The sequence below is a fragment of the Agelaius phoeniceus genome, chromosome 11, assembly GCF_051311805.1.
Source record: "Agelaius phoeniceus isolate bAgePho1 chromosome 11, bAgePho1.hap1, whole genome shotgun sequence".
Classification (NCBI taxonomy): domain Eukaryota; kingdom Metazoa; phylum Chordata; class Aves; order Passeriformes; family Icteridae; genus Agelaius; species Agelaius phoeniceus.
Genome location: NC_135275.1, coordinates 10303127 through 10324651, shown reverse-complemented (window position 1 = coordinate 10324651; position 21525 = coordinate 10303127). Strand labels below are relative to the sequence as shown.

The window sequence follows — 21525 nt, the reverse complement described above, 5'->3', positions numbered from 1 at the left end:
AAAACTTGCTGTTGTATTGGGATTTTTGATACAAGTTTTTATTTCTTAAAACTTACCTTTGTCCAAGGTCACATGTTTTGTTAGGTGGTGGTACTGAAGAGATTCTGAAATACCTAATTGGCTTTTTCTTCCTCTGGGTTGCTCAGGTGAAGTGCTTTTATATAAAGGTATCCACAGCAGTATTCATTGTGATGCAGGATGGAATTATGCAATTTTGAACATTATGTTAGCAGTGCATTATAATATATATTGGCATTGCAGCAACAACATTTCAGTAGAGCTGAACTTGATTTAGAGATTTAAAAAAATAAGTACCAAAAAAAAAAAAATCTGTGGTTATTGAAGAAAAGCTGGAATTAAATTCTCACTGATATCCAAAAATATTTTCTTAACTTACAGACCAGCCACTCTTTAGCTGCTGTTTTTGACTGGAGCAAAAATGAAGGGTTATGGTGTAAGGATGAACAGCTTTGTGTAGCTGTGAGTGGTTATGCACCCACTTACCCATAAAGTTCCTTCTTCAAAGGAAAGTCTACAAAGAAAGCTGTGGCTGCAGCAATGTAGCTTTGAAGTGTATATTGCTGCATCTGGTATTCTTTGCATGCAGAGGTGGAGTTTTCCCATATTTAAGAGTTGTTTTACACTCTCATATTCAATTAATATTGGTATGCCATTGTGTAATTTCTCAAACTCTTTCCAGTAGAACAGTTATCTTTTTGAGGTATTTATTAGAAATGGGAACTTTTAGAAGCTGCAGAACTGCAGCACATTTAAGATGACAATCTTAAATGCCTGGTTTGATTTTGGCATATTTATGGGAGAGATGCTCTCAGCTCTAACATTCATGGAGCCAACATGGCCCTGAACTACCAATTTTTGGTTTTTGCAATTCATAGACTCATAGAATGGTTTGGGTCAGAAGGGACCTTAAAGTTGATCCAGTTCCACCCCCTGCCATGGGCAGGGACTCTTTCCACTAGGCCAGTGGCTCAAAGCCCCTATCCAACCTGGCCTTGAACACTTCCAAGGATGAGGTGTCTTTCTAATTCTTACATAAATCCTTCAGTAAAGGGTTGTCTTTCTACAGCTGCATAGCAGCTATTCAAAACCTGACTTCAAACTGGTAGATCTCAGGATGTTAAGGAGAGACTGAATACTTTGTGAAAGTAAAACGTTTAACTTTTTTTCAAATTTTCCATCCAGATCCACAATTTATGCTTTTAAAATATAAGCCATGTTTCCTTATCAGCCTGAATTCAGATAATACTGCATATGTTTATCAACCTAAAGAAACTGAAAATGGTGTAATAGTGCAGAAATAAGTGTAGAATTGATATTCTGCTTTGATTTGTAATTTGAAAGGGACTTCTCCAGGTTTAGTAGCAGCTTTTTGGTTTTTACAATTGAGAAAATCTTGATGGAGATTAAGCAACTTGCCCAGGGTCTCAAAAGGAGCCACTGACACAATCAGAGCTGAACACTGAATCCTGTCTTGTTCACAACATTTAGTTGACAGGCTGGGAAGAAGGTACACTTGCCCTAGTGTTTGGAGGAGTTCCATCCTGGAATCTGATCCTCTGTTTGCTTCTCCAGCAAGAAATCTCAATCTTCCTTATCTCCTATAATTTCCAGTAGGGTCTTCCTCCCTTCTGCTATCAGCAGACACTCTTTATTATCAGTGTTTCTTCTAACAAGAAGTACCTGCCACTGTGTGTGTGTAGAAAGTTGATGCTTTCATTCAGGCTGATGAGTTTCATGCTCAAAAGTATTCACTTCTAATTGAGACTTCCAAAAGATAAGAGTTCAACAAGAATTTGATGTATTTGCTGTAGAGCTGTTGTCAGACTGGCTAAGTCCCATCCCAGACACTGGTGGGGTTGAAAAGTGGAGAGTGGAGACGAGTGACCTGGAACACCCCTGAATGGTTTGCACAACCACACATGTAATTACTGGATGTGTGCATGCATTTGCAGTGCTGTAATTGCATGTCTGATGCACTTTCAGTTACCTGTTCATCTGCTAATCTGCTGAAGAGAACAGAAACATTGAACAAAATGTAACATTTCCAGTGAGCCATTGTATTTCATGCACATGGTCACAAAAAGAAAACTAACCTGGGTGTGCTGTGAATTTGGGTTTGTGCTCCTGACAGAGTGGATGCTGCTGGGAGGACAGGAGTAAGCTCCCTTCTGGGAAGTGACTCCCAGGTGTTTGTGTATAGGATGTACAGAATGTTCAGCTTCCCTGGGCAATGGTCTCTGTTCAGAGCTGTGAGGGACATGTTCATTGTGCTAGTGACAACAGGAGATATGAATTATTGAAAGTTAACATGCCTGCCAGGCATTTCAGAGCAGTAACCTGTAACAAGAAGAGGCACATTTCCCTAAATGAATACATTTTCATTCACAGGGTTATTCACTTAGCCAGCATTAAATGTACTCCTCTTTGAATCTCATGGCCACCTCCTGCTCCATTCCTGTCAGTTTTCATCTCCTGCAAAATCACAAATCCAGCATTCAAAAGGATAATAGCTAGGTTAATTCACTGTGTAGCTTTCTGTAAGAAATACAAGAGGAATTTTATAGAATTAGCGCAAAATAGCTCAAGGTCAGCGTCTCCAAAATTTACATTATGATGAAAGTATTATCTTCTTTTTAATTTTCTTTTTTTTAAATTTTATTTTATCCTCTCCTCATTTCTTTGTTTTTCTTTTTTCCTATATATTTTTTCCTTCTTTTTACTTTATTTCACCTTTTTTTTTCTTTCTTTTCCCTTTTTTTATTTTTTAAGATGTTTGAAAGGTGTTTGTCTCTAATACAGCATCATCACCTTTTTTTATGCTGATTTCATTGTCAGACAAGGCAGATGACACTGCTGGCCACTGCAATTTGCTGCACACCAGCTTTGCAGAATATAATGGAGTGGGACAGTATTCTTTTTGATGTGGTTAATCTCTGTTGTACTTGTGCCTCTCCTGAAAACTGCACTGTGTCAGAGAGTCTTTTGTAGCCAATGGTGACAGGAAGATCAACAGAGAGAGGTTGCTCCATTAACCTCTGAAGTAATGAAGTTGCATTGCAGGCAGTCAACACTCACACTGCCAATTTATTATCATTTAAGAGGAAGTGAAACTACTTCAAGCCACTCTGGTGTCCACATTTTGATAAATACCCAGAGTGCTAATGTTCTAATGCTAACAATCAGCCTTGAAGGGACCTCTAATGGCATAGGTTGCTGTGGCTGTATCTTCTTGCTCTTGCAGAATGACCTTCACAGAATCAGCACCAAGGGAGCAGGCAAAGTCCATTTACTGCCATATACTGAACATGCAGGTGTAGTTTTGCTGGTAGTGCCACCTCTATCTGTCCATGTGGAAAGGCTGAAAGTAGATAAATTATTTGACAACAAATTTGTGTAAACTTTCAAAGGTACTGAATTCAGATCTCCAGATTTGCTTTTATTTAATTCTTGTTTCCCAGGCGATGCACATTGTTAAGGGGATTACTTTCCATCTTAGAAACGGACATAACCAAAATCTTGGGAACACGTTTAAACCTTCAATTTGTTAAAATCTTGCAGGATTGTCTGACCTTATAAGATTTTCATGACCTATAGTCAAAGCTGTGAGAACAGCTTTCTGAGGAAGCAATAACACTAGTCTTCCCCACCTCAGCAGTAAAACAGGCTTGTAAAAGAAAACATTGCAAAGCTGGCATGACCATACCCCCATTCTTCCCGAGTTCTGCTCCTAGGCATGGTCTTTGGCACATATTTTTTCCTGCTAAGGGCAGTGTAATTTACATGTCTGGCTTTCCATAAGTAGTGAAAACACTTTTTATATATAAAAAATCCAGGTGGTTTCATAGCCATATCATACATTCCTTTTCTCCCAGGGTGACATAAGTAGTTATTTATCCACGGTATTTGAGAGACACAGAATCAAGGTGGTCAGCTAAGTGCAGTATGTTTCTGCTGGTTCCTTGCAGGATTTCTGATGTGTTTGTGTTTGTGCTGTGGGCCCAGTTTTGGCTGCAGATGGGGCTCTGAATGTTTGCTACCTGGGACTACTTGATGTATCTCCACTGAAATAATTTGTAAGATGGATCCTTTTAGTGTCTGGGAAGAGAAAGTACTCAGTAAAGCACAGGGACTGTTAGCTGCATTGTGTGGAAGAAGATTGTTTGTGAGGAGAATACTCAGCCGTGGCCTCGTGCCCATGGTGTGCGATCGCTGTTTCCTTGCCTCTCCTGTCAATAGCCTGAACTATCCTGCTCTCCCTCCGACCTGCAGCTCTCCCTGCTGCAAAGCAGATCCCCTGCCTTGCTTGCTTCCTCCTGCCTCTGCCTAGGGAAGGTGGAGCAAAGATTCTTGCCTGCACTCCCTATGCAAGGAGCTCTGCTGAGGGCCAGAGCAGTGGCTGCAGGGTTTGGAAGAGCGCCCTGTGCTCGGCTGCTTGCCAGAGCTTGGGACAGACCTGGTGCCAGGACGAGGACCACAAGCATCTCCCACATGTGCCACAAAGCTGCATCCAGCAGTGCAGCCTGCAGAGCTTCATGGGATTTTCTCCTGCTCCCTCTCTCCCCCTGCCATGACACATTTTTCTCTGTACTGAGACAACAGGTGTCTCAAAACTGTCCCTTTTGTTTTCAGGCAGACAGGTTTGGGAAGGGCCCCCTGCCAGGTTCAAGCACAAGGTCGCTTTGGAGCAGCTGACTCAGTGCACAGCTTTTGGCTTTTTCAGCTGCTTGGGGTTGGGAGCTCTGCCCTGGCTGCAACAGGGGTGGACCTGGAGAGGAACCCACACTGCTGCTAGGGCAGCACGTCTGCAAAGCACAGCAAGGGTTAAGGACCCCAAGGGCATTGCAGGAAAATGTTTGGGATATTGGATGTGGATGTGGGAGCTCTGCCAGCTTCGCTGCCCGTGCTGCTGCTGAGCTCCCTCACCCATGTGTGCCCCAGACACCACTGAGGTTCTCCAGGGACACATTGCAGAGGGATGGGAAAAGCTCTCAGGAATTCCATAGCAATGCTAAAGTCCAGGAAACATGGGCAATGCTCTGGATTAGCACTGTTAGAGCACCCTCTGCTCTCTCAACCCCTTCCTTACTTGTCCTTCCCATCATTTACAAAACCAAAATGTTTGGAAGAGAGAAGAGAGATGCAGTCTGTGCTGTTGGGAATTGCAGAAAGATGTTCTTGGTACCATTATCAGGTTTTTAGGTAGTGAAGATGTTTTTATTTAATACAGAATTAGTTTATATGTAGTATATGTTTTCAAAAAGGTGGGATAAGATTAAGAAATTCTGAATTATAAATTGTCGATCTACAATTTGTTATTAGTTTGCATCTGAATTTTTTTATGTTATTTAAATATACAGCTCACTGTTCTTAGCTTCCCTTCTACGTTTAGTAAAAGTGAATATAAAATATATTATTTTATTGGCACTGAATCACAAATGAGTCAGTGAACTTTTTTGCACTTACACCTAAAATTGGATTCTAACTTCCCAAAATTTATGACAATTGCTCCTTCTTGTGGCTTGAATGTTGACATATAATTAATTTAGGATTTCTTCTTGAGATTTCCTGTCTAGGTTTGTACCTGTCACAAAAATACCCTTGGAAGTTTATCTAACAGCTGGAACACCACGAGAGTCGATTGAAATTTAGCAGAGATTTACTGGGGCCAACAGGAAGTGCTCAAAGCAGGATGGCATAAATATGCAGAAAGAGTTCTTTTATTTCAGCTGTTTTAAAGGGTCCCAGTGCAGGCTGATGGTGGTGTAATGCTGAAAAATGCTGACACTGTGTCAGCCAGCAGCACCAGCACAGCAAAGGATTCCACAAGCATGGCTTGGCACTTTGTTGAATTATGCACAGAGTGGAGCTGTGTCTGTTGCCTTCCCTCCATCCCAGCTGCCCTGCAGGTTTCAGCTCATTCTTTTGAGAAACCAGATATATTTAATGGGAATTTCCCACAAAATGGCTTTGAAATCTATTTTGTTGTTCTGCAGGACTAAAGGAATTCTGAAAATGCAAAATCTAGGTTGCAGTGACTTGAGGGACTGGGTAGATGTAATTACCTTTAGATAAATGTAAAATGAACCATATGGAAGAAAAGCAATCCCAAGACTGTATAGTAATTATCAGAATATAATATTAGCAATTACTCTTCAGGATGGGATGTTGGAATTCCTGTGCACAGTCCTCTAAAAGCTTACCTTTATTTGCAGCAGTAATAAGAAAGGAAAACAATGTAATAAATAGTTAGAAAAGAAAAAGTCACTTAAACACAGAGCCATTTTAACCCCTCTACCTGTTCAAGGCTTGCCCACATCTTTGCTATTCTACCCATTTTTGATAAGCCACTGAGAAAGAGCAGTGAGCACAATAAAGGCAAAAAAAAATTTTAAAAAGGCGATTTAAAATTGTTTCTATGTAAAGAGAAACTATTGCAATACAAATACTCAGTTTGGGAAAGAAATAGAAAAATTATAAATCTGTAAAATCATTAATAATCCAAAGGGGGTGAAGATGAATTGAGTGGTAAATTTTCCTGCAATATGGACACTGGGTGCAACAGGCTGGCATTGGCTCTGGATAGAACACAAGCAATGCTGACTTGGGTATCAGGGAGCTGTTGGCCAGGCTTGCCATGCCAGCTGCAGAGACCACGAGGATGAATGAAACTGGAGCTGTGCTAAGTGGTTTTTGGATGGTATTGGCCTCCTGAGGACCATTAAATGCCATGTTCTGGGTTTGGCAGGAGCCCTGAGCTCCCAGGGCCACCTGCATTGCAGGGAGCCTGGAGGGTTCATTCCCTTTCCTTCTGCACAGGGACACTGGAAGGTGTGAACTGTTCCTGACCCACACTTGGAAATTTGGAAGGCAGATAAATTAGAAATTATTGCTGGAACAAACTGCATTTTCTACAATGAGCCTATAAAATATTTTCTGGTCATTACTGTGATAATGCCTGATGATGGGAGGTGCATACCTTGGGGAATTCAAAGTAAGATTTCATTTAATGAAATGAAATATCCCCAAATATTCTATTGGAAAAAAAAAACCTGCAAAGGACACAGGTGACCCTCTTCCTCCTCTGCTCCTTTTTCACATCCCCTGTTTGTGAACTTGTGACTTGAATGAGAAATTACTGGGTTTTTTTGGGTTTTGTTTTTTCTTTGTTTTGTTTTTTGCAGGATTAACCATTGAGCTCTGCTAAAAAGCTATTCCTGGATTAAACAGTGACTTGTGATGATAAAAGAATTGATAAATTACAGTTGAGGTATAGTCTAAAAAAAAAAAACCAACACTTGTTCACTTGTTCAAAAGAACGAGTAGCTTAGATAAATTAATAAAAAGTTAGCTTGATCTCTGGAAATGTTTGTAAAAACAAGATTTCCTCATAAAAAATGCAGTGAAACTGCATTCTTTGACTTAATCCTCACATTTTCATAATACAACATGCTGCATTCAGATATGAAATAATGATCCAGCTGTGCTTTTTCTGCAGGCCACTGTGTCTCATTTACAGACTTTAAAAATATGAATGTAGAGGTGTACCTGGAAGTGGTGACCTATATATTATATCTTGAAGTTCCTATAGAAATTGAGGCAGGATATGCAAGTGTAAGAAAAGAAAAATCCAGAAAATTAGAATTAAATGGGTTAGATAATTTTGTTTGCATTTAGAGTGTTTAATGAGAAATTAGGATATGCTGTCAAATATGGTTTTACACTCTTGAATTAGAGAGTTGGTAAGAACAAAGTTTTTGGAAAGTAGCCCTAAAACTATTTTGTCTTTCTTCTAGTTGTTTTAGTGTGAAGAGTTTTTTTATAAGTATCTGTTTAGTTGTTGCTCTCCCTAAAATTAATGGAGGAATGAACAATTTATGCATTGCCATCATGGTTCTTATTTTCCAAGTTGTTTCCATTAATTAAGTTCCACTCTGGGCTTTACCTTTACCTCAGTGGGGTTGACACAATTGTGCATGCACATCAAGAGTATCTTCTGTTTCTAATTAGCAAATTACTGTCCTCAAACCTGCTTTTTATGAACTACTCTTGTCATGTTTTATCTTGCTCTGCAAGAACTGCAGGGAAAATAGAGGGTGGTGCTGTCACACCATTTCCAGCTGTTGTCCAGTGCCACCTCTCAGCAGAGAGTTGGGCAGAGGTTGGTGACAGGGCAGAAAGAGCTCTGCTGCAGAGAATGGAATAGAAAAAGTAGGGAGAAATCAAGTTTAAGCAAGTAGAAAAATAGAGAAGTTCAGACAAGGTCTGGAATGGGAGATTGAGAGGAGAAAGAAAATGGGCATAGAGAAATAGGTGTTGTCTGGAAAAAAATACTGCTCAGTGTAAATTGTATTTAGCAATGGATTGTGGTGATTATTCTTGCTCATTAATTTCCTTGTCTTGTTTTGCTAAACAGTTTAATTGCAATACATAATTTTTTTTTATAATAGCATCAAGTAGCAAATGTCACCATTGTAGTTTTATATGATTTCATAATGAAGTTCATATTTTTAGTTGTACAAGTTTACCTGTCATTTGACACTTGCATGGATGGTTTGAGTATCTTTGGAAATCTTGCAGTCTAAGCTTCTGATCTCTCCAACTCTTGCACACATATATGTTTTTGAGTGTACAGTGATTATAAAGGTGGTGTTTGAAGATTGGGAGGGAGCAAATTTTTCCTTACTGCTATTTTATCATTTCCCTTTATGTGATGCTCATTATCATTGGAATGCTGATAAATGTGGGTCCTCAGTCTGCATGGAATTATATATGTATGCCTTTAATTGAATGAAAGACACTAAGGTCCCCTTCAGGACCTTAAGCCTTTTCTTAATATTAAGTGCATTTTTAAGTCTCACATAGAGTAAAAATTTAAAAATTGAAGCATATGTTTGTATGTTTAACAGAGCTGGCCCCTATGTCTTCCCTATCATGCACTGAGAAATGCGTGGGCAGAGCCATAATTGTGGAGAAGCTCATAATATTGGGGCCTAAATTATAAAAATTATTGCATAATTAGACCACACAAGTTAGATTTCAAAATGCTGCGTGTTACTTGGATGGGTATTTAAAAAATAAGTAGCTGTTGAGCATGTATGGTCCTGTTCCCAGTGCCACACACAGTCATTGTAATGCTTTAGCAATTTGAAGGAGTTTAAATGGATCCAGCATTGGTCTTCAAACAGACCAAACCTACTAACACTTGCCTTAGTTGTATCTCTTTCTTCTTAACATTAAAAGATGCAACTGTACTATCAGGCACCATTTGTATCAGCAGTTTTGTATCATGAGCTATGCAAAATAAAAAATATATATTTAGGACCCTTTGGAGGGGAAGAAGGTGAGTATATTTCATGTTCTGTAAAACAGACTTTTTGTGTACAATAGAACTCTGACTATATTGACATATTGATTTCTTTTATATAGTTATTATTAATACAATAAGCATACCTCACAACGCTTTCCACAGAACAATCAGTATTTAGATATACCTGATAGGATAACTTCAGTGAGTATTGGGTTACTAACTAGCAGAACAAACTAAGGAAATGGAATGTTAATGGTTTATCCAAATTATGAAGTATAGGTGGGACATACAGCTGTTGGTACAGATATTCAGATCCAGGATATTCACAGCAATACCCTGAAGCTCTTAAGTTTATTCTCAGCTTTAGAAGATGAGAAATGTGAGGTGATTGGGAAAGCAAGTATAAGCCATGAAATGCATCTTTATTTAATTTCTTGTTATTGCTTGGTTAAGGAAAAAATAACCCCAGCAAACTTTCAATAACCTACTGGTCATGTGCCTGAAGGACACCACGCTTATGTCCAGCATTTCTAAGAAGACTTTTCAGGCCTGGCCAAGGATCCACCCCTTTCCTAAAGGCAGAAATAGGTACACACAGAAAACACCTCAAAACTGCACTCAGCCCTCACCACTTCTGCCCAACTCCATCCAGCCTTTGGGTGCATCAAAAGAAGGAGTACAGCCCTTGTGTGCCTCCTCACTGGCTGGGATGCTTTTGGATTAAACTTCCTCTCCACAACCACCAAATTTGTTAGTATTTACTCTGGTACAAATTCTAGTAACCAATATGCTTCTAACAACAGTGTGGTAGCAGCCACAGTAACTAGAGTTATCCAAGCACAACAGCCAGCCAATTTTAGCTATTAAATATTGACTGACTCTGGTAGGATGCATGAAGTAAAAACCCAATCATACTCCCTACAACCAGACAAATATGTATGAGATTTTAAGAATTTCCTTCTAGTCACAAATTATCAGCAAATCTCAAAAGATGGCAGAAAAAAAACCCCACCTCCTACAAATTCTAGAAATTTCCCTTATCCAGAGAAAAGCCACAGCTCTGACCTTGTTTGGCTCAGGCAAACTCTTAAGAACAGAAAAGAAGTGCTCCTTCATTACTGGTGGCCAAAGAAAGAATGTGCTTTGCCCCTGACATAATTTTCATCCCTCCAAAAGGAGTGGCAGTCATTTCTGTGGCTCAGCAGAAGCTGGAGCTCAGCTGTGCTGCCAGAGCTGGGGGCACCCAAAGGGCGACCACACCTGAGCAAAAGCCCCTGGAGAAAACAGGGACAGCACCAGGGAAATGCCTGTGCTGCAGACACAAAGAACAGAAGATTGCCAAACCCTCCCCTCCTCCTTCAGCTGTGACCTGTTTTTATCCCTCTCTTCACATTTCACCTCTTACATGAGCTTTGCCTCATCTGGGGAGGAGGGCAGGGGCAGCACTAACAGGCTCCAGGGACAGACAAATGTTTCACATGCACGAGTGTTCAGCCCAACTCATCCTTTGCTCCCTATCCACAGGCTGGTAGCTCTTGGCAGAGATGAATCTGCAGGGACTCCTAAAACCTGGGACCACAACACAGTTTGGAGAGGCAAACAGAGCCCTCAGAGCTGAGGGACCACGAGCATCCTCATCAATGTGCAGCAGAAACCTTGCAGTGTTCCCTGAAAAAGTGTGGTCCACAAGCAGATGGGAAGGTGCATTCTATTCTGCATATTAGGGTTTAGAACTTAAATCTACCCCTCATTATGTCTGTAATACCTCCTTTCATTAATTTAATTAATCTTTCTTGTCCATTTCACAACCTAATTTTTAAAATCTGAGTTAAATGTATATTTTATCTTTAAAAAATGGAAAGGAAAGTACAATGGGGAGTAGTTATTTAAATAAGTGGATGCTCATAAGTGAAACTTAACCAAGCTGAGATTTTATTTGGTTTGTTTTTTTCTGGTTTTACTTTGCAGTGAATTTCTAGCAACAAAGATTTCTCTCTCCAGTGAAAATTTTCTCTTTTAAGAGAAAACAGTAAGAGAAAATTTCTCTCTTAAGAGAAAACAGTATCTTGAGGTTTCCTGTCTCTTTTTTTTTTTTTCTTGATTAAACAAAACATGCAGCAAGTTGCAATTAAATTTCAGTTAACAAAGTGCAAAAATACACCCGCCCTCCATCTGCCAAAAATAAATAGTTTGAAAAGTAATTTCACATCCCTGACAATGACGACTGTGTTTATGACATATTTCTGGTGCCATATTCCACTCTCCTATCGCTGCCAGCTTGCATCCAGTATTTAGAAATAAACCAGAAACACATTGAACTTGCTGAACTAGATGTTGCCACACTGCAGCTCTAATGGGCTTAGTGACCACAACCTACAGGGGCCAGAATGTGTCAACAGCAAAAGGGCCAACCTCAATCACTGTCTGTGCTTTTACAAAGTTGTTACATGTTTAATTCTTTGCAGCTTAGTTCTCCTGCTGTTTTGGCTGCTCCAAACCAAGGCTCATATATTGCAGCAGCCCTCTCTACCTCGTATAATGCCACAAAGGTCCCAGCAGGAGACCTTTCAGTGGAGCAGACAAGCCACAGGCGAGGGCAAACAGGGCATCACAACTTCCTAATAAGATGACTTATTAGATTGGGGGCTTGACACAGCGTTTATTTAACCACTTCTTTTCCCAGGCTGCAGGCGCGGGCGCTGTGCGCGCTCGGGGCTCCCGGCGCTGCGCGGGTTGGCCGCGGAGCGCGCTCCGAGCGCGGCCCCGAGCGGGGCGCGGCCCCGGGGCAGCTCTGTCCCCCCGCCGGGGCATGGCCTGGCTCCGGGCGGCACCACTGTCGCCGCTCGGTCGCGGGGCCGGCTCGGGGCCGGCAGAGCGCGGGTTAAGCGCGGCCGTGGCGGCGTTTCCTGCCCGCACTTGCCGTGGCCCGAGGCGGTGCCGCCGCCGGAGCCGGGCGAGCCGCGCCGGGCCAGGTGGCGGGCAGGCACACCGTGTTATTAGGCAGCAGCGAGCGCGAAACCTTGATCTTCAAAAAAACCCAAAGAAAGGCCCCTAATTAATCCCGCGCAGGAGAATAAATGGCATTCCACATCAGCCACGATGGAAAAGGCACCTTCCAATTTCGTAGAGTGATCCCTGCTATCGATCGCTTTCAGGAGCACGATGGGAGCGTCGCTGTTTGAGGCACTTAAACCCAAGAATTCTTCTTTTCTTGTCACTTCAATTCGATTTAAATAACAACAACAACAAAAAGTAACAATGATCTTAATGTGCTCTATCTTTAGGAAGTCATAAACGTCTTGACAAAGCGCCCGGTGCCCCGCGCTGCTGAATTCCGGCCGCCTCCCTGGGCGGCTGCGGGGTCTCCTGGAATCGATGGAAACTCTTCCATCATCTTCACTCCAGCTCAGCCCCTTGAAAAGTCCTGCTCTGAAGCCATCCTTAACACTCCCCCTTTTTAATTCAGTGTCCAAGTGACAGATTGAAGGATATGTATTGAGTTTTCTCTTATTTCTGAAGAGTTTTGATTTGGACTGGACTTGTTTTATGAAAAGAAAAAGGTTCTAAGAAGAAATAGCTGTCTTTTAACTCATATAGCACTTGTCTAATATTGATTTATAAACATTCCCAGTAGAGAAGGCATCCTTGTCCAAATAGTCTCAAGGTTCATAAACTTCATCTAATTTTATGATATAATTGTACAGTAGTTTTCAAGGACTCTTACTGTCTAGAGGGCTTGAATCCATTTGATTTTATTCATCCCAATGGTATCTGCTTTTATCCCTAACTAAGATTAACAATTCTGGCATTATAGCAATATGGAAAGTTCATCACATTCGTGCAGTGATTCTACCACCAGCTGCAGATCCTTCTGAAGTTTACTGGGTAATGAATTTAAAACATAAATAGCAACAAATGGGATAAATAATTTCTTTGCCAGAATTGAAGCAAAGTTAATTCTGTCTTTATAAATAACTTTTTATGCTGATGTTTTTTTGTGAATCCTTCAATATTTAATTAAATCACACAGTTTCTGGATCTTTCTTTTGAATATGTTCTACTTATGTGTTTATCATTTTTAAACTTTTTTGTAAGTAGCTGAAAAACTAAAGAGAAAAATGGTTTTAGTTTTACAGTGTAGCTAAGATGATATTTTCTAACATCTAAGAAACAGACCTCAGAGTTGCTTATTCAATATCAAGAGTTATCATTACCAGGGATATCTCACATTATTATAAAAGAGGGATTTGGTATTGGGATGTTGTTAACTAGGTCTGAGCTCTTTATTTTCGGAAAGATGTAGAGCACCTTTGGCTGAGGTGAACCTGAATGTTGTCAGACAGTTGCAGATCTCCCAGGTAACATTTCCTCAAGTGGAGTTTTTAAGAATGACTAAAATTTGTTCTCCTCCAAGCAGGGTGTTTACTTTCTGTGTCCAGTGTTCTCCAGATAATGTGCAGTGCTGCACTTACCTTTAGAATCAAGGAACTTCCTTGAGCATTACTTTAACTTGTGGGCTTTATTGATTTGAGATGCAAAAAAAAATAATTGTATGGCAAAACTTTGGTTATTATAACTAGATCTAAACAAGAAAGACTAACATCAGTTTTGACAACAAACAAAACCAGTTTTTGTTCTATCGGTTCTGTTTAAGAGATTCCAATTTCAAACCAAACACAACTTGTGGTTATTCTGTCAGATATTTATATAGCCACTGGGGCGCCATAGTTATGCACCGCATACATCATTGTATTTTTAAAATGTACTTAATGAACATTTTTTCTTTTCTGGTAACTACTTCATTGCCTTAAATGAATGCATTCCAATAGAATTTGTAACAAATGAGCACTTTGTGTTTGCATTAATGCCAAACACGTTTAACAAATTTTTAACAAGGAACACTGGCAAAAAGCCAAACTCCTAGAGGGACACTGAAGGAATGCTATAAATTTAAACTAGATTTTACCTTTTCACTCTGCTCAACAAGTGTCTTAGGTGTCTTTGGCATCTCAGCATTGAAAATTTTCTACGTAGATTGGATACAAATTTATGCCTTAATTATTTTTCTTCTTGGCCCTCCTCACTAGAGATTTCCATGTCGATATAACAGGCTTTAACAGGTTACTGTATTCTTTAGAAAGTGAGAGGTGGGTTTTCTTTCTCTCCTCAAGAGTTAGGCCAGGAGGAAGTAGCAAAACCAGCATTTATTGCTGGGCTGTAGTGACAGGGAGGTTCAAACAGCTCACGTCGTGCCATTGTCACATCCTGTGTTAAGGGACCTCTGCAGCGGCGAGCCCTGCAGCAGATCTGTGCTACCCAGTTTTGTTGCTTGTGCTGAGTGGCAAATATCTGGGCTGTGATTGTGTTTGCAACTGCACTTCAGGGGCAGGGAAAGCAGCCCACAGGGCTCCCCCTGGCCCCAGCTCTGAGCTCACACAGAAGCCACGAACAGATTTTTGGCTGAATCAAACTTCTGGGGGGTTTTTCAGTTGTTAAGTTATGCCCACATGGTACATGTCAGTACAGACCTTGGGAATCACCTACTCTGTAATACATGTTCGTATTAAAAGTGTTACAAGTAGCTCCACAAACCACATGCTTGCTCTTTACTTGTAACTTAATATATTAATTTAATTTTTACTGTGTTATTTCAGTTTTAATCAAATGCAGGAACTGAAAAATAATAATACTTAGCACTCATCCAAGACTTTTTAGGCGCATTACAAACATTAAGCCTTGCAAATTCCTGTGAGGAGCCTGATGTTGTGCCTGCTGTAGCAGAGAGCAAGTTAAGCACAGAAAAATGATATTACTTTTTCCTTAGTCCCATAATAGACTGGCAGCAGGGGCAGAATTTAGAGTGTCAGGGCTTTTTCTTAATTAATAGAGTCATTCTTTTCATGGTTTTGCACAAAGGTAAAAATTGAGAATGCTTTTTTTTTCTCCCTCCTATAATTTACATGATGTTGTTGCAAGAGGCATAGGCAAATTCCAGGACATCACTTGAGAAAGACTTTATGAGTTATAGCCTTATTCCAGTCTCATTATTTGTTTCCAGAAAATGAAATAATTTCCCATCATTTGTTGGTACTCTGATTGCAGTAATGATGAATGAGTCTGGAGAAGGAAACTGAGGAATTCATCCTGACAGCTTTTTCAAGGATGTCACATTATAGTGCAGAGGCCTTGTCGTAGATTAGGGAACAGAAATAGCCCTCACAGGTTTTCATTAATGATATCCTTCTCTGCTAACATTTGGTCAGATACCAGTTCCCTGCAATAAAGTATCTATTCCCTCTCTTTCTTACTCACTAATTACCATATCAGTTGTTGGCCTTTTATGTAGGTACCATGTGTAACAGGTTAGGAGAGGGCAATTTAAGCCTATGTGAATGGGTATCTGTTTTTGTATCTGGGTGCTTGTTGCAAACATTTGGAAAGCATATGGAGCATAATGGACATTAACCCAGATGTCAAAAATAGCCTGCATTTTACTACTGTTATTAAACAGTTTCCCCTTTAACCCCTTTGTGTTTACCCACCCTCTCCAGCTTGTTTCTGCAAATCACTGCTGAGAGGAAAGGATTGGAGGTAAAAAGTACTAATCAGGCAGGTGTCTTTATCCAAAGGAAAAACAATCTGAACAAATATTTGTGGGCTACTACACTTTTATATCTTCACATCCTTCTGCTGTTTTCATTGACCAGTATCTAATGGACTGACAGAGGTGCCAAACTCATATGACATTAATTTCAGCTGGAGCACTGCTGAATTCAGGCCCAATGCATGTTACCAAACTTTATTTCTGTTTTAGAGGTTCAGTGACTTTTACCAAGTGCAGCATTGAAGAAACAAATATAAATTTAATTTACTCAACCTCAGTTGGTATTTGACAGCAATATCCTTTTATATATTTATTTGACTTACTTGAGAAATACTTTGCATTTCCTACCTGTGGCCAACAAGTTTTTGTTACACTTCCAATACATATATGGTTTCCTGATGAATGGATGGATTGATTAAGTGGGTGAGGTTTATTTGGGGGCTTTCATTCTGCAGTAAAACCCCAATGAAAATCTGAGGAGAAGGCTGGAGAGGGAGTGCATTTTGTGCTTTGCTGCTGTTCCTCAGATTGGACACTTTATTCTGGGTTCTTATTTTTTCCAAGCATAAAAGTGTTAATTGCAGAGGAATTTCAGCTTGGAAAATAGCAACTACATTAAAGATTTGCTGTGATTACATTGTAGTTTTAAAAACCTAGACATTATTGTGCTGCAGTTTCTGGAATGTGCTCTCCTCATTCATTTACAGGTGTGCTTCCTCTGCCCCAGTATCTCTTTGAATGATGATTAAGAAATTCTCAGCACACAAAAGAATGGGAGCTATGCACAGTTCACCAACGTAATGCATACGCTGACTTACAGTTTTCATAAAAAGTTTGCAACGATTTTATGTGCCAGAACTAGTAACATGATCTACTTTAGGAACTCCCTGGCTTTCCAGCTCTGCAGAAGTCATTTTTAGACTGTTCAAGGGCCAGATCCAAAACTTGTTAAAATCGGTGGGAACCTTTCCATGTTTCAGTGGGCTTTGGATTAATCCCTGAGTGTTCTGACCAAAAGAATTGTACCAACTCCTCACTGCAGAAGTAAAATTCATCTACATTTGTATGACATAAACTGTTATGTGTGCTTTCCAGCAAGATGTGAAGTTGAAAATAGGGATTTAGAATAATACGGTAATTTATTCTGTAAACAGTGTTTCACTTTACTCACAGAATATTTTTTCTGATAAATATTAGATTCTGAATTTTTAAAAGGGAAATTTAATCAAATAGTTCTATTTAAAAAAAACCCCAACTTTTCAGCTGTATACAAACCCCTAAGCATTGTATGGCAAATTATTTTTTGAAAAATGGGATGTTTTGGAAACTTTTAGGGTTACATAAATGGAATGGCAGTAATGGAGAATCCCCTGCATAATGCTTTCAAATTTTCTAGGAACAAAGTCGGTGAAAAAATGAACAACTGCCCTCTAAAGGAATAATCTGATTCCTCCCACTCATCTGATATACAGATAATGTGAATAAGACCAATTCACTGCTCTCTGCTCAAGCATACCCTGCTGTTTGCTTGCAGCACAGCTAAAGTACCAACAGAAATCACTGAGGCCTCTCTCTGTAGTCCCAGTCAGCCAGAGTCTCATCCAAAGCTGGTGGAAGGCAGGAAGATTCTTCCCACTGGCTGAGCTGTGCTGACAGCAGCTCCCTCTTGCAGTCCCCTGGGTTTCAGCAGGGCCAGCCAAGCCAGGCAGGGCACCTGTGATTAGTGGGTGTGTGGCTGAAAACCTCCTAACACATTGCTGTGTGTTCTAACTTCTGCAACTCTGAGCTTCTTGGGTCCATAAAACCTTTCTCCGCTGTTCTGCAAATTAAAGTGAGTTCAAAGTGCTTAAAATATGACAGGAAAATGGTGCTTCAGTTTTGGAAGGCTGGTAGAGGTGCTGCACATTCCCACCTGCCATGGAACTGGGTGGAAATAAACCAATGGTTCCCACAGAAAAATATTTTATTTTATTAATAGCATTTCCCTTTCAAAGCTACTGTGCTTATAGACAAGATCATAAAACTCACTCTTTACAGAATCACAAGCACAACAAAATTTGACATCTTAGGAATTTAAAATATTTCCCATGTAGGGGGAGGCGTGTCATACAAATTAGCAATAAAACTAATTGCCACCCTATGAACATAAGTGGGTTCAAATTGAATTTAAATGCCTTACTTAATCCTCAGTCCCTAGAAAAGCATTATCTCCACTCATACGTATGAGAATCTTGATTAGATGAGAACCAGGATGCTGTGGATGCTTCAGTCATGTTGTTAATTGGAATTTTTTTTCCCTTGTTACAGTTGTCAGAGGACTAGTGAAAAAGGAAGAAAAAACTGTAGCACTGGAAGGTAACAATGATAATCTATTGCATTGGATCTCCAAACATGACCATGATATCCTGGAGAAGATCACAGATGCAGAAAATGAATGTTAAGGTTGATATCTAATGAAATGCTGCATTAATTAGCATTTTCTCCATTATTTCTTGTAGTCTATTGTGAAATTAGATACTTTGGAAAGTAATGAAGGAGACTCAAGCAGAAATTATAACAGCTTCATTTCTGTCTTTAATGGGTCTTGTGAGTTACTGTTTTTACAAAGAAACCATCTGTTCAGAATATAGTTGTTTCATGAAGTTCAGTTAAACAGGTTATTTAGCAAAGTTTTGGTAAATTAATATTGATTTTAATAGGTAATTCAGATTCCCTAGATGTGGCATCTGCATTTGCTGATTTTACCTAGTCTATTCTAAAGTATCACTTCTATTGCACTAGATTATCAAAGAGGTATTAGTAAAATGCTATATAAGGGTGTTGGCATTAACTTTACCCCCAGTTAGATACAGGCTTTTCCAAAAAATAAAAACAAGCCTTTACCCTCCTCTGTTTTCTTTTCTCTACTGATAAAATAACATAAATTAAAAACAAACCAAAACCAAATATTGATACTATAACTGGTATTAAGCTCTGGGCCAGGTTGGAAATGAAATCAATTTTTGGTACTAATAACTGATGACAAAGCTTAGTTTTATGAAAATATGGTGTGTGTCTCTGACAATGCATAGGACATCTAATTTGAACATAAATATATGATTATATACAAGATGTATCTATTCCTGGATGGTAAAAGCTTGAAGTGTATATAAATACATATGTGTGTGTATATATGGACATGTACACAAGGATGTATCAACCTTTTACCATCCAAATGCATACATGTTTTCAACAATAAAAGCTGGGACTCTTAAAGAAACAAACAAAAACAAAAATTAAGATAAGATTGCTGTGAATACAGTATATGCACTAGGTCTCCTGTAAATGTGGAACTGTTTGTTATTGTTCTCTGCATTGAAAAACAGTCTCCAACACAGACCCCAATGAATCTTAGATGTTCAAGAAAATACCAATGAACAAACAGCACTTGAAGGCTGTTTGTGTCAACAAAATGCGTCTAGTAAAATAAATTTAAAGCACATGCAAGGAAAAATAGAAATGTGAAATCGTTCCATTCAGTGAGAGACTCTTAACTGACAGTCAGATCTCTACCACTTCTCAAGGAGAGGTTCCTTCTGACTCCACAAACATTTTCAGTCAGTCTGGCAAACATGTGCAAATGTTTGGCTGTTTTGTTGAGGCATCTTTTTGTCCATGGAAGAAATGCTTCCATGCTGATGGCAGTGGAAATAGAATATCTGCATTTTTAAAGGACAAACAATAAATTTAAGCATGGGTGGCCTTAATCCTTAGTAGTTTTTCTTTGCTGCTGTTAAAAAAAAAAAAAAGAAAAAAAAAGAAAAAAAAAGAAATCTAAATGGATACTCCTAAAGTCTTGCACTGAATTTAGAAAAATTATTTTTTGAACCTCTGGTGCGATTAACCCTAAACATCCTACATGAGCCATACATAGTAATCCCCTGAAAATTATTGTCTAGAAATGATATTTTATTTATTTGTACCATGATTCTCGGTGCAATCAAGGAGCAATTTATTTGAGCAGGAGTCCTGCTGGATGTGACTGTCTTCAGTAAATAGAATAAAATGTATGGAATTAGCATAGCGTAGATAATCCCAATTTCATTCATGTTTAAAAAGTTTGTCCTTTAACTATCAATGGCATTTTAGATCTTTGTTTTTGAAACAGCAAAGCTTTTGGGAGTATATTTAGCACATATGACAAATGTTGCACTTGGAAACTCAGACAACAAAACAGGTTTCTGATGACAGATTTGTTGTCGCAGTAGGGGACAATCGTCTGTGTCTCTTACAATCAGGTCTTTACCTTAACTCTGCAACCGAATACTTGAAGTAGGATATAAACTAGGGGGAAATAGGGTCACAGATACAAAGCTGTATAGTTAGATATTTATATGTATGTGCCAATTTTGTCACAGATATTATTTTAGGGGCATTTTTGCTCCACTCATGTTGGTATGAGTATTGATCTAAACTTTTATCAGGGCCTAAAAGTTAGCCCCTAAAGAGGAAAATTTTGTCTAACATTGATTTTTTTCTTCTTGCTTTGTTTTTGTTGGTTTTTTTCCCTCCTTCTTTTCATTTCATGTGATATTCTATGATGTTTGGAGAAAATCTTTTCATATCCTAAAATAGAATCTCGGGGTTTACAATAAACACTGTGATGTTGGAAAATATTTTATTTGAGCAATGTTTGGTAGATTTTTTTCCCCCCCTCCTCTGAGTGTAATGAAGCAAACCAACTTTTGCTTAACATTTAAGATAATGGTTATTATTTTAATGTGAGATCAGTCTTATACTGCACATTCTTTCTTTCATTTAAATGTACAGTATGAATTTTGTATTTAATGAATTTTGTGTATCCAGTATGCACGTACCTGCACATTGACTTTCATTTGAAAGTGGGTTTCAATTTCCTTTTTAAACAGTGTTTATGAAAAGACCTCAGATGTGTTGACACAAACTATATCCGCAATGTTTCTTTTGTGTGTGTAGGGTGACGTTTGAATGTGATGTTCTGCAGCAATGGGTCAGTATCCCCTATTTACCTTAGATCCTCATTTGATAGTGCTTCTTGTAATAATTTTTTCAAGTGAGTGGCATGTTCTGGATTGTGATATTGATATATGGTTAAGGACATTGATATGAAACTAAGGAATTCCTAGAAATTACCAGTGGGCATGTATTAGACAGTCATTGTAATTTAATGTCTTGTAGAAGTGTAAAGTACCAAGGTATTTAGAGTTCATAACATTGTTATCATGTGTATGGGAAGTATTTAGTGTTGATCAGCTTGTTTATTTTCATCAAATAAACTTTGTTTCTTTCTGAAATCAGTGTTGTGTCATTAAAAGCAGGTTTAATGACTGTAGGAAAACGTGTGAGAGATGTTTTCCACATGGTAAATCTATCACACTCCTTATTTCTCTAATTGCTACCATTCAAAGTAATTTATCTTCCTGTTGTTACTATCACATAAACTGTTTAAGAAAGCATAAAAAGGAAAATGTCTCGTAGGCCCCACTCCCAGAAATGCTTATGAGCAACTTTACTAAAGTGAGGAACCATTTTCTGGATGGGGCTCTTACAGAGCAATATGCTTTTGAGTGGGTTT

General features: G+C 39.1%; 1 protein-coding gene across 10 annotated transcripts in view; it reads left to right on the top strand.

The window, feature by feature from the left end:
• Positions 1–21244, top strand: part of ERC2 (ELKS/RAB6-interacting/CAST family member 2) — a 394125-nt gene extending 372881 nt beyond the window's left edge. For all 10 annotated transcript variants that reach the window (XM_077184350.1, XM_077184349.1, XM_077184348.1 and 7 more), the window contains one exon: positions 18240–21244. The gene's annotated coding sequence lies outside the window, so the exon portion shown is untranslated. The remainder of the gene's footprint in view (positions 1–18239) is intronic.
• Positions 21245–21525: the final 281 nt, after the last annotated feature.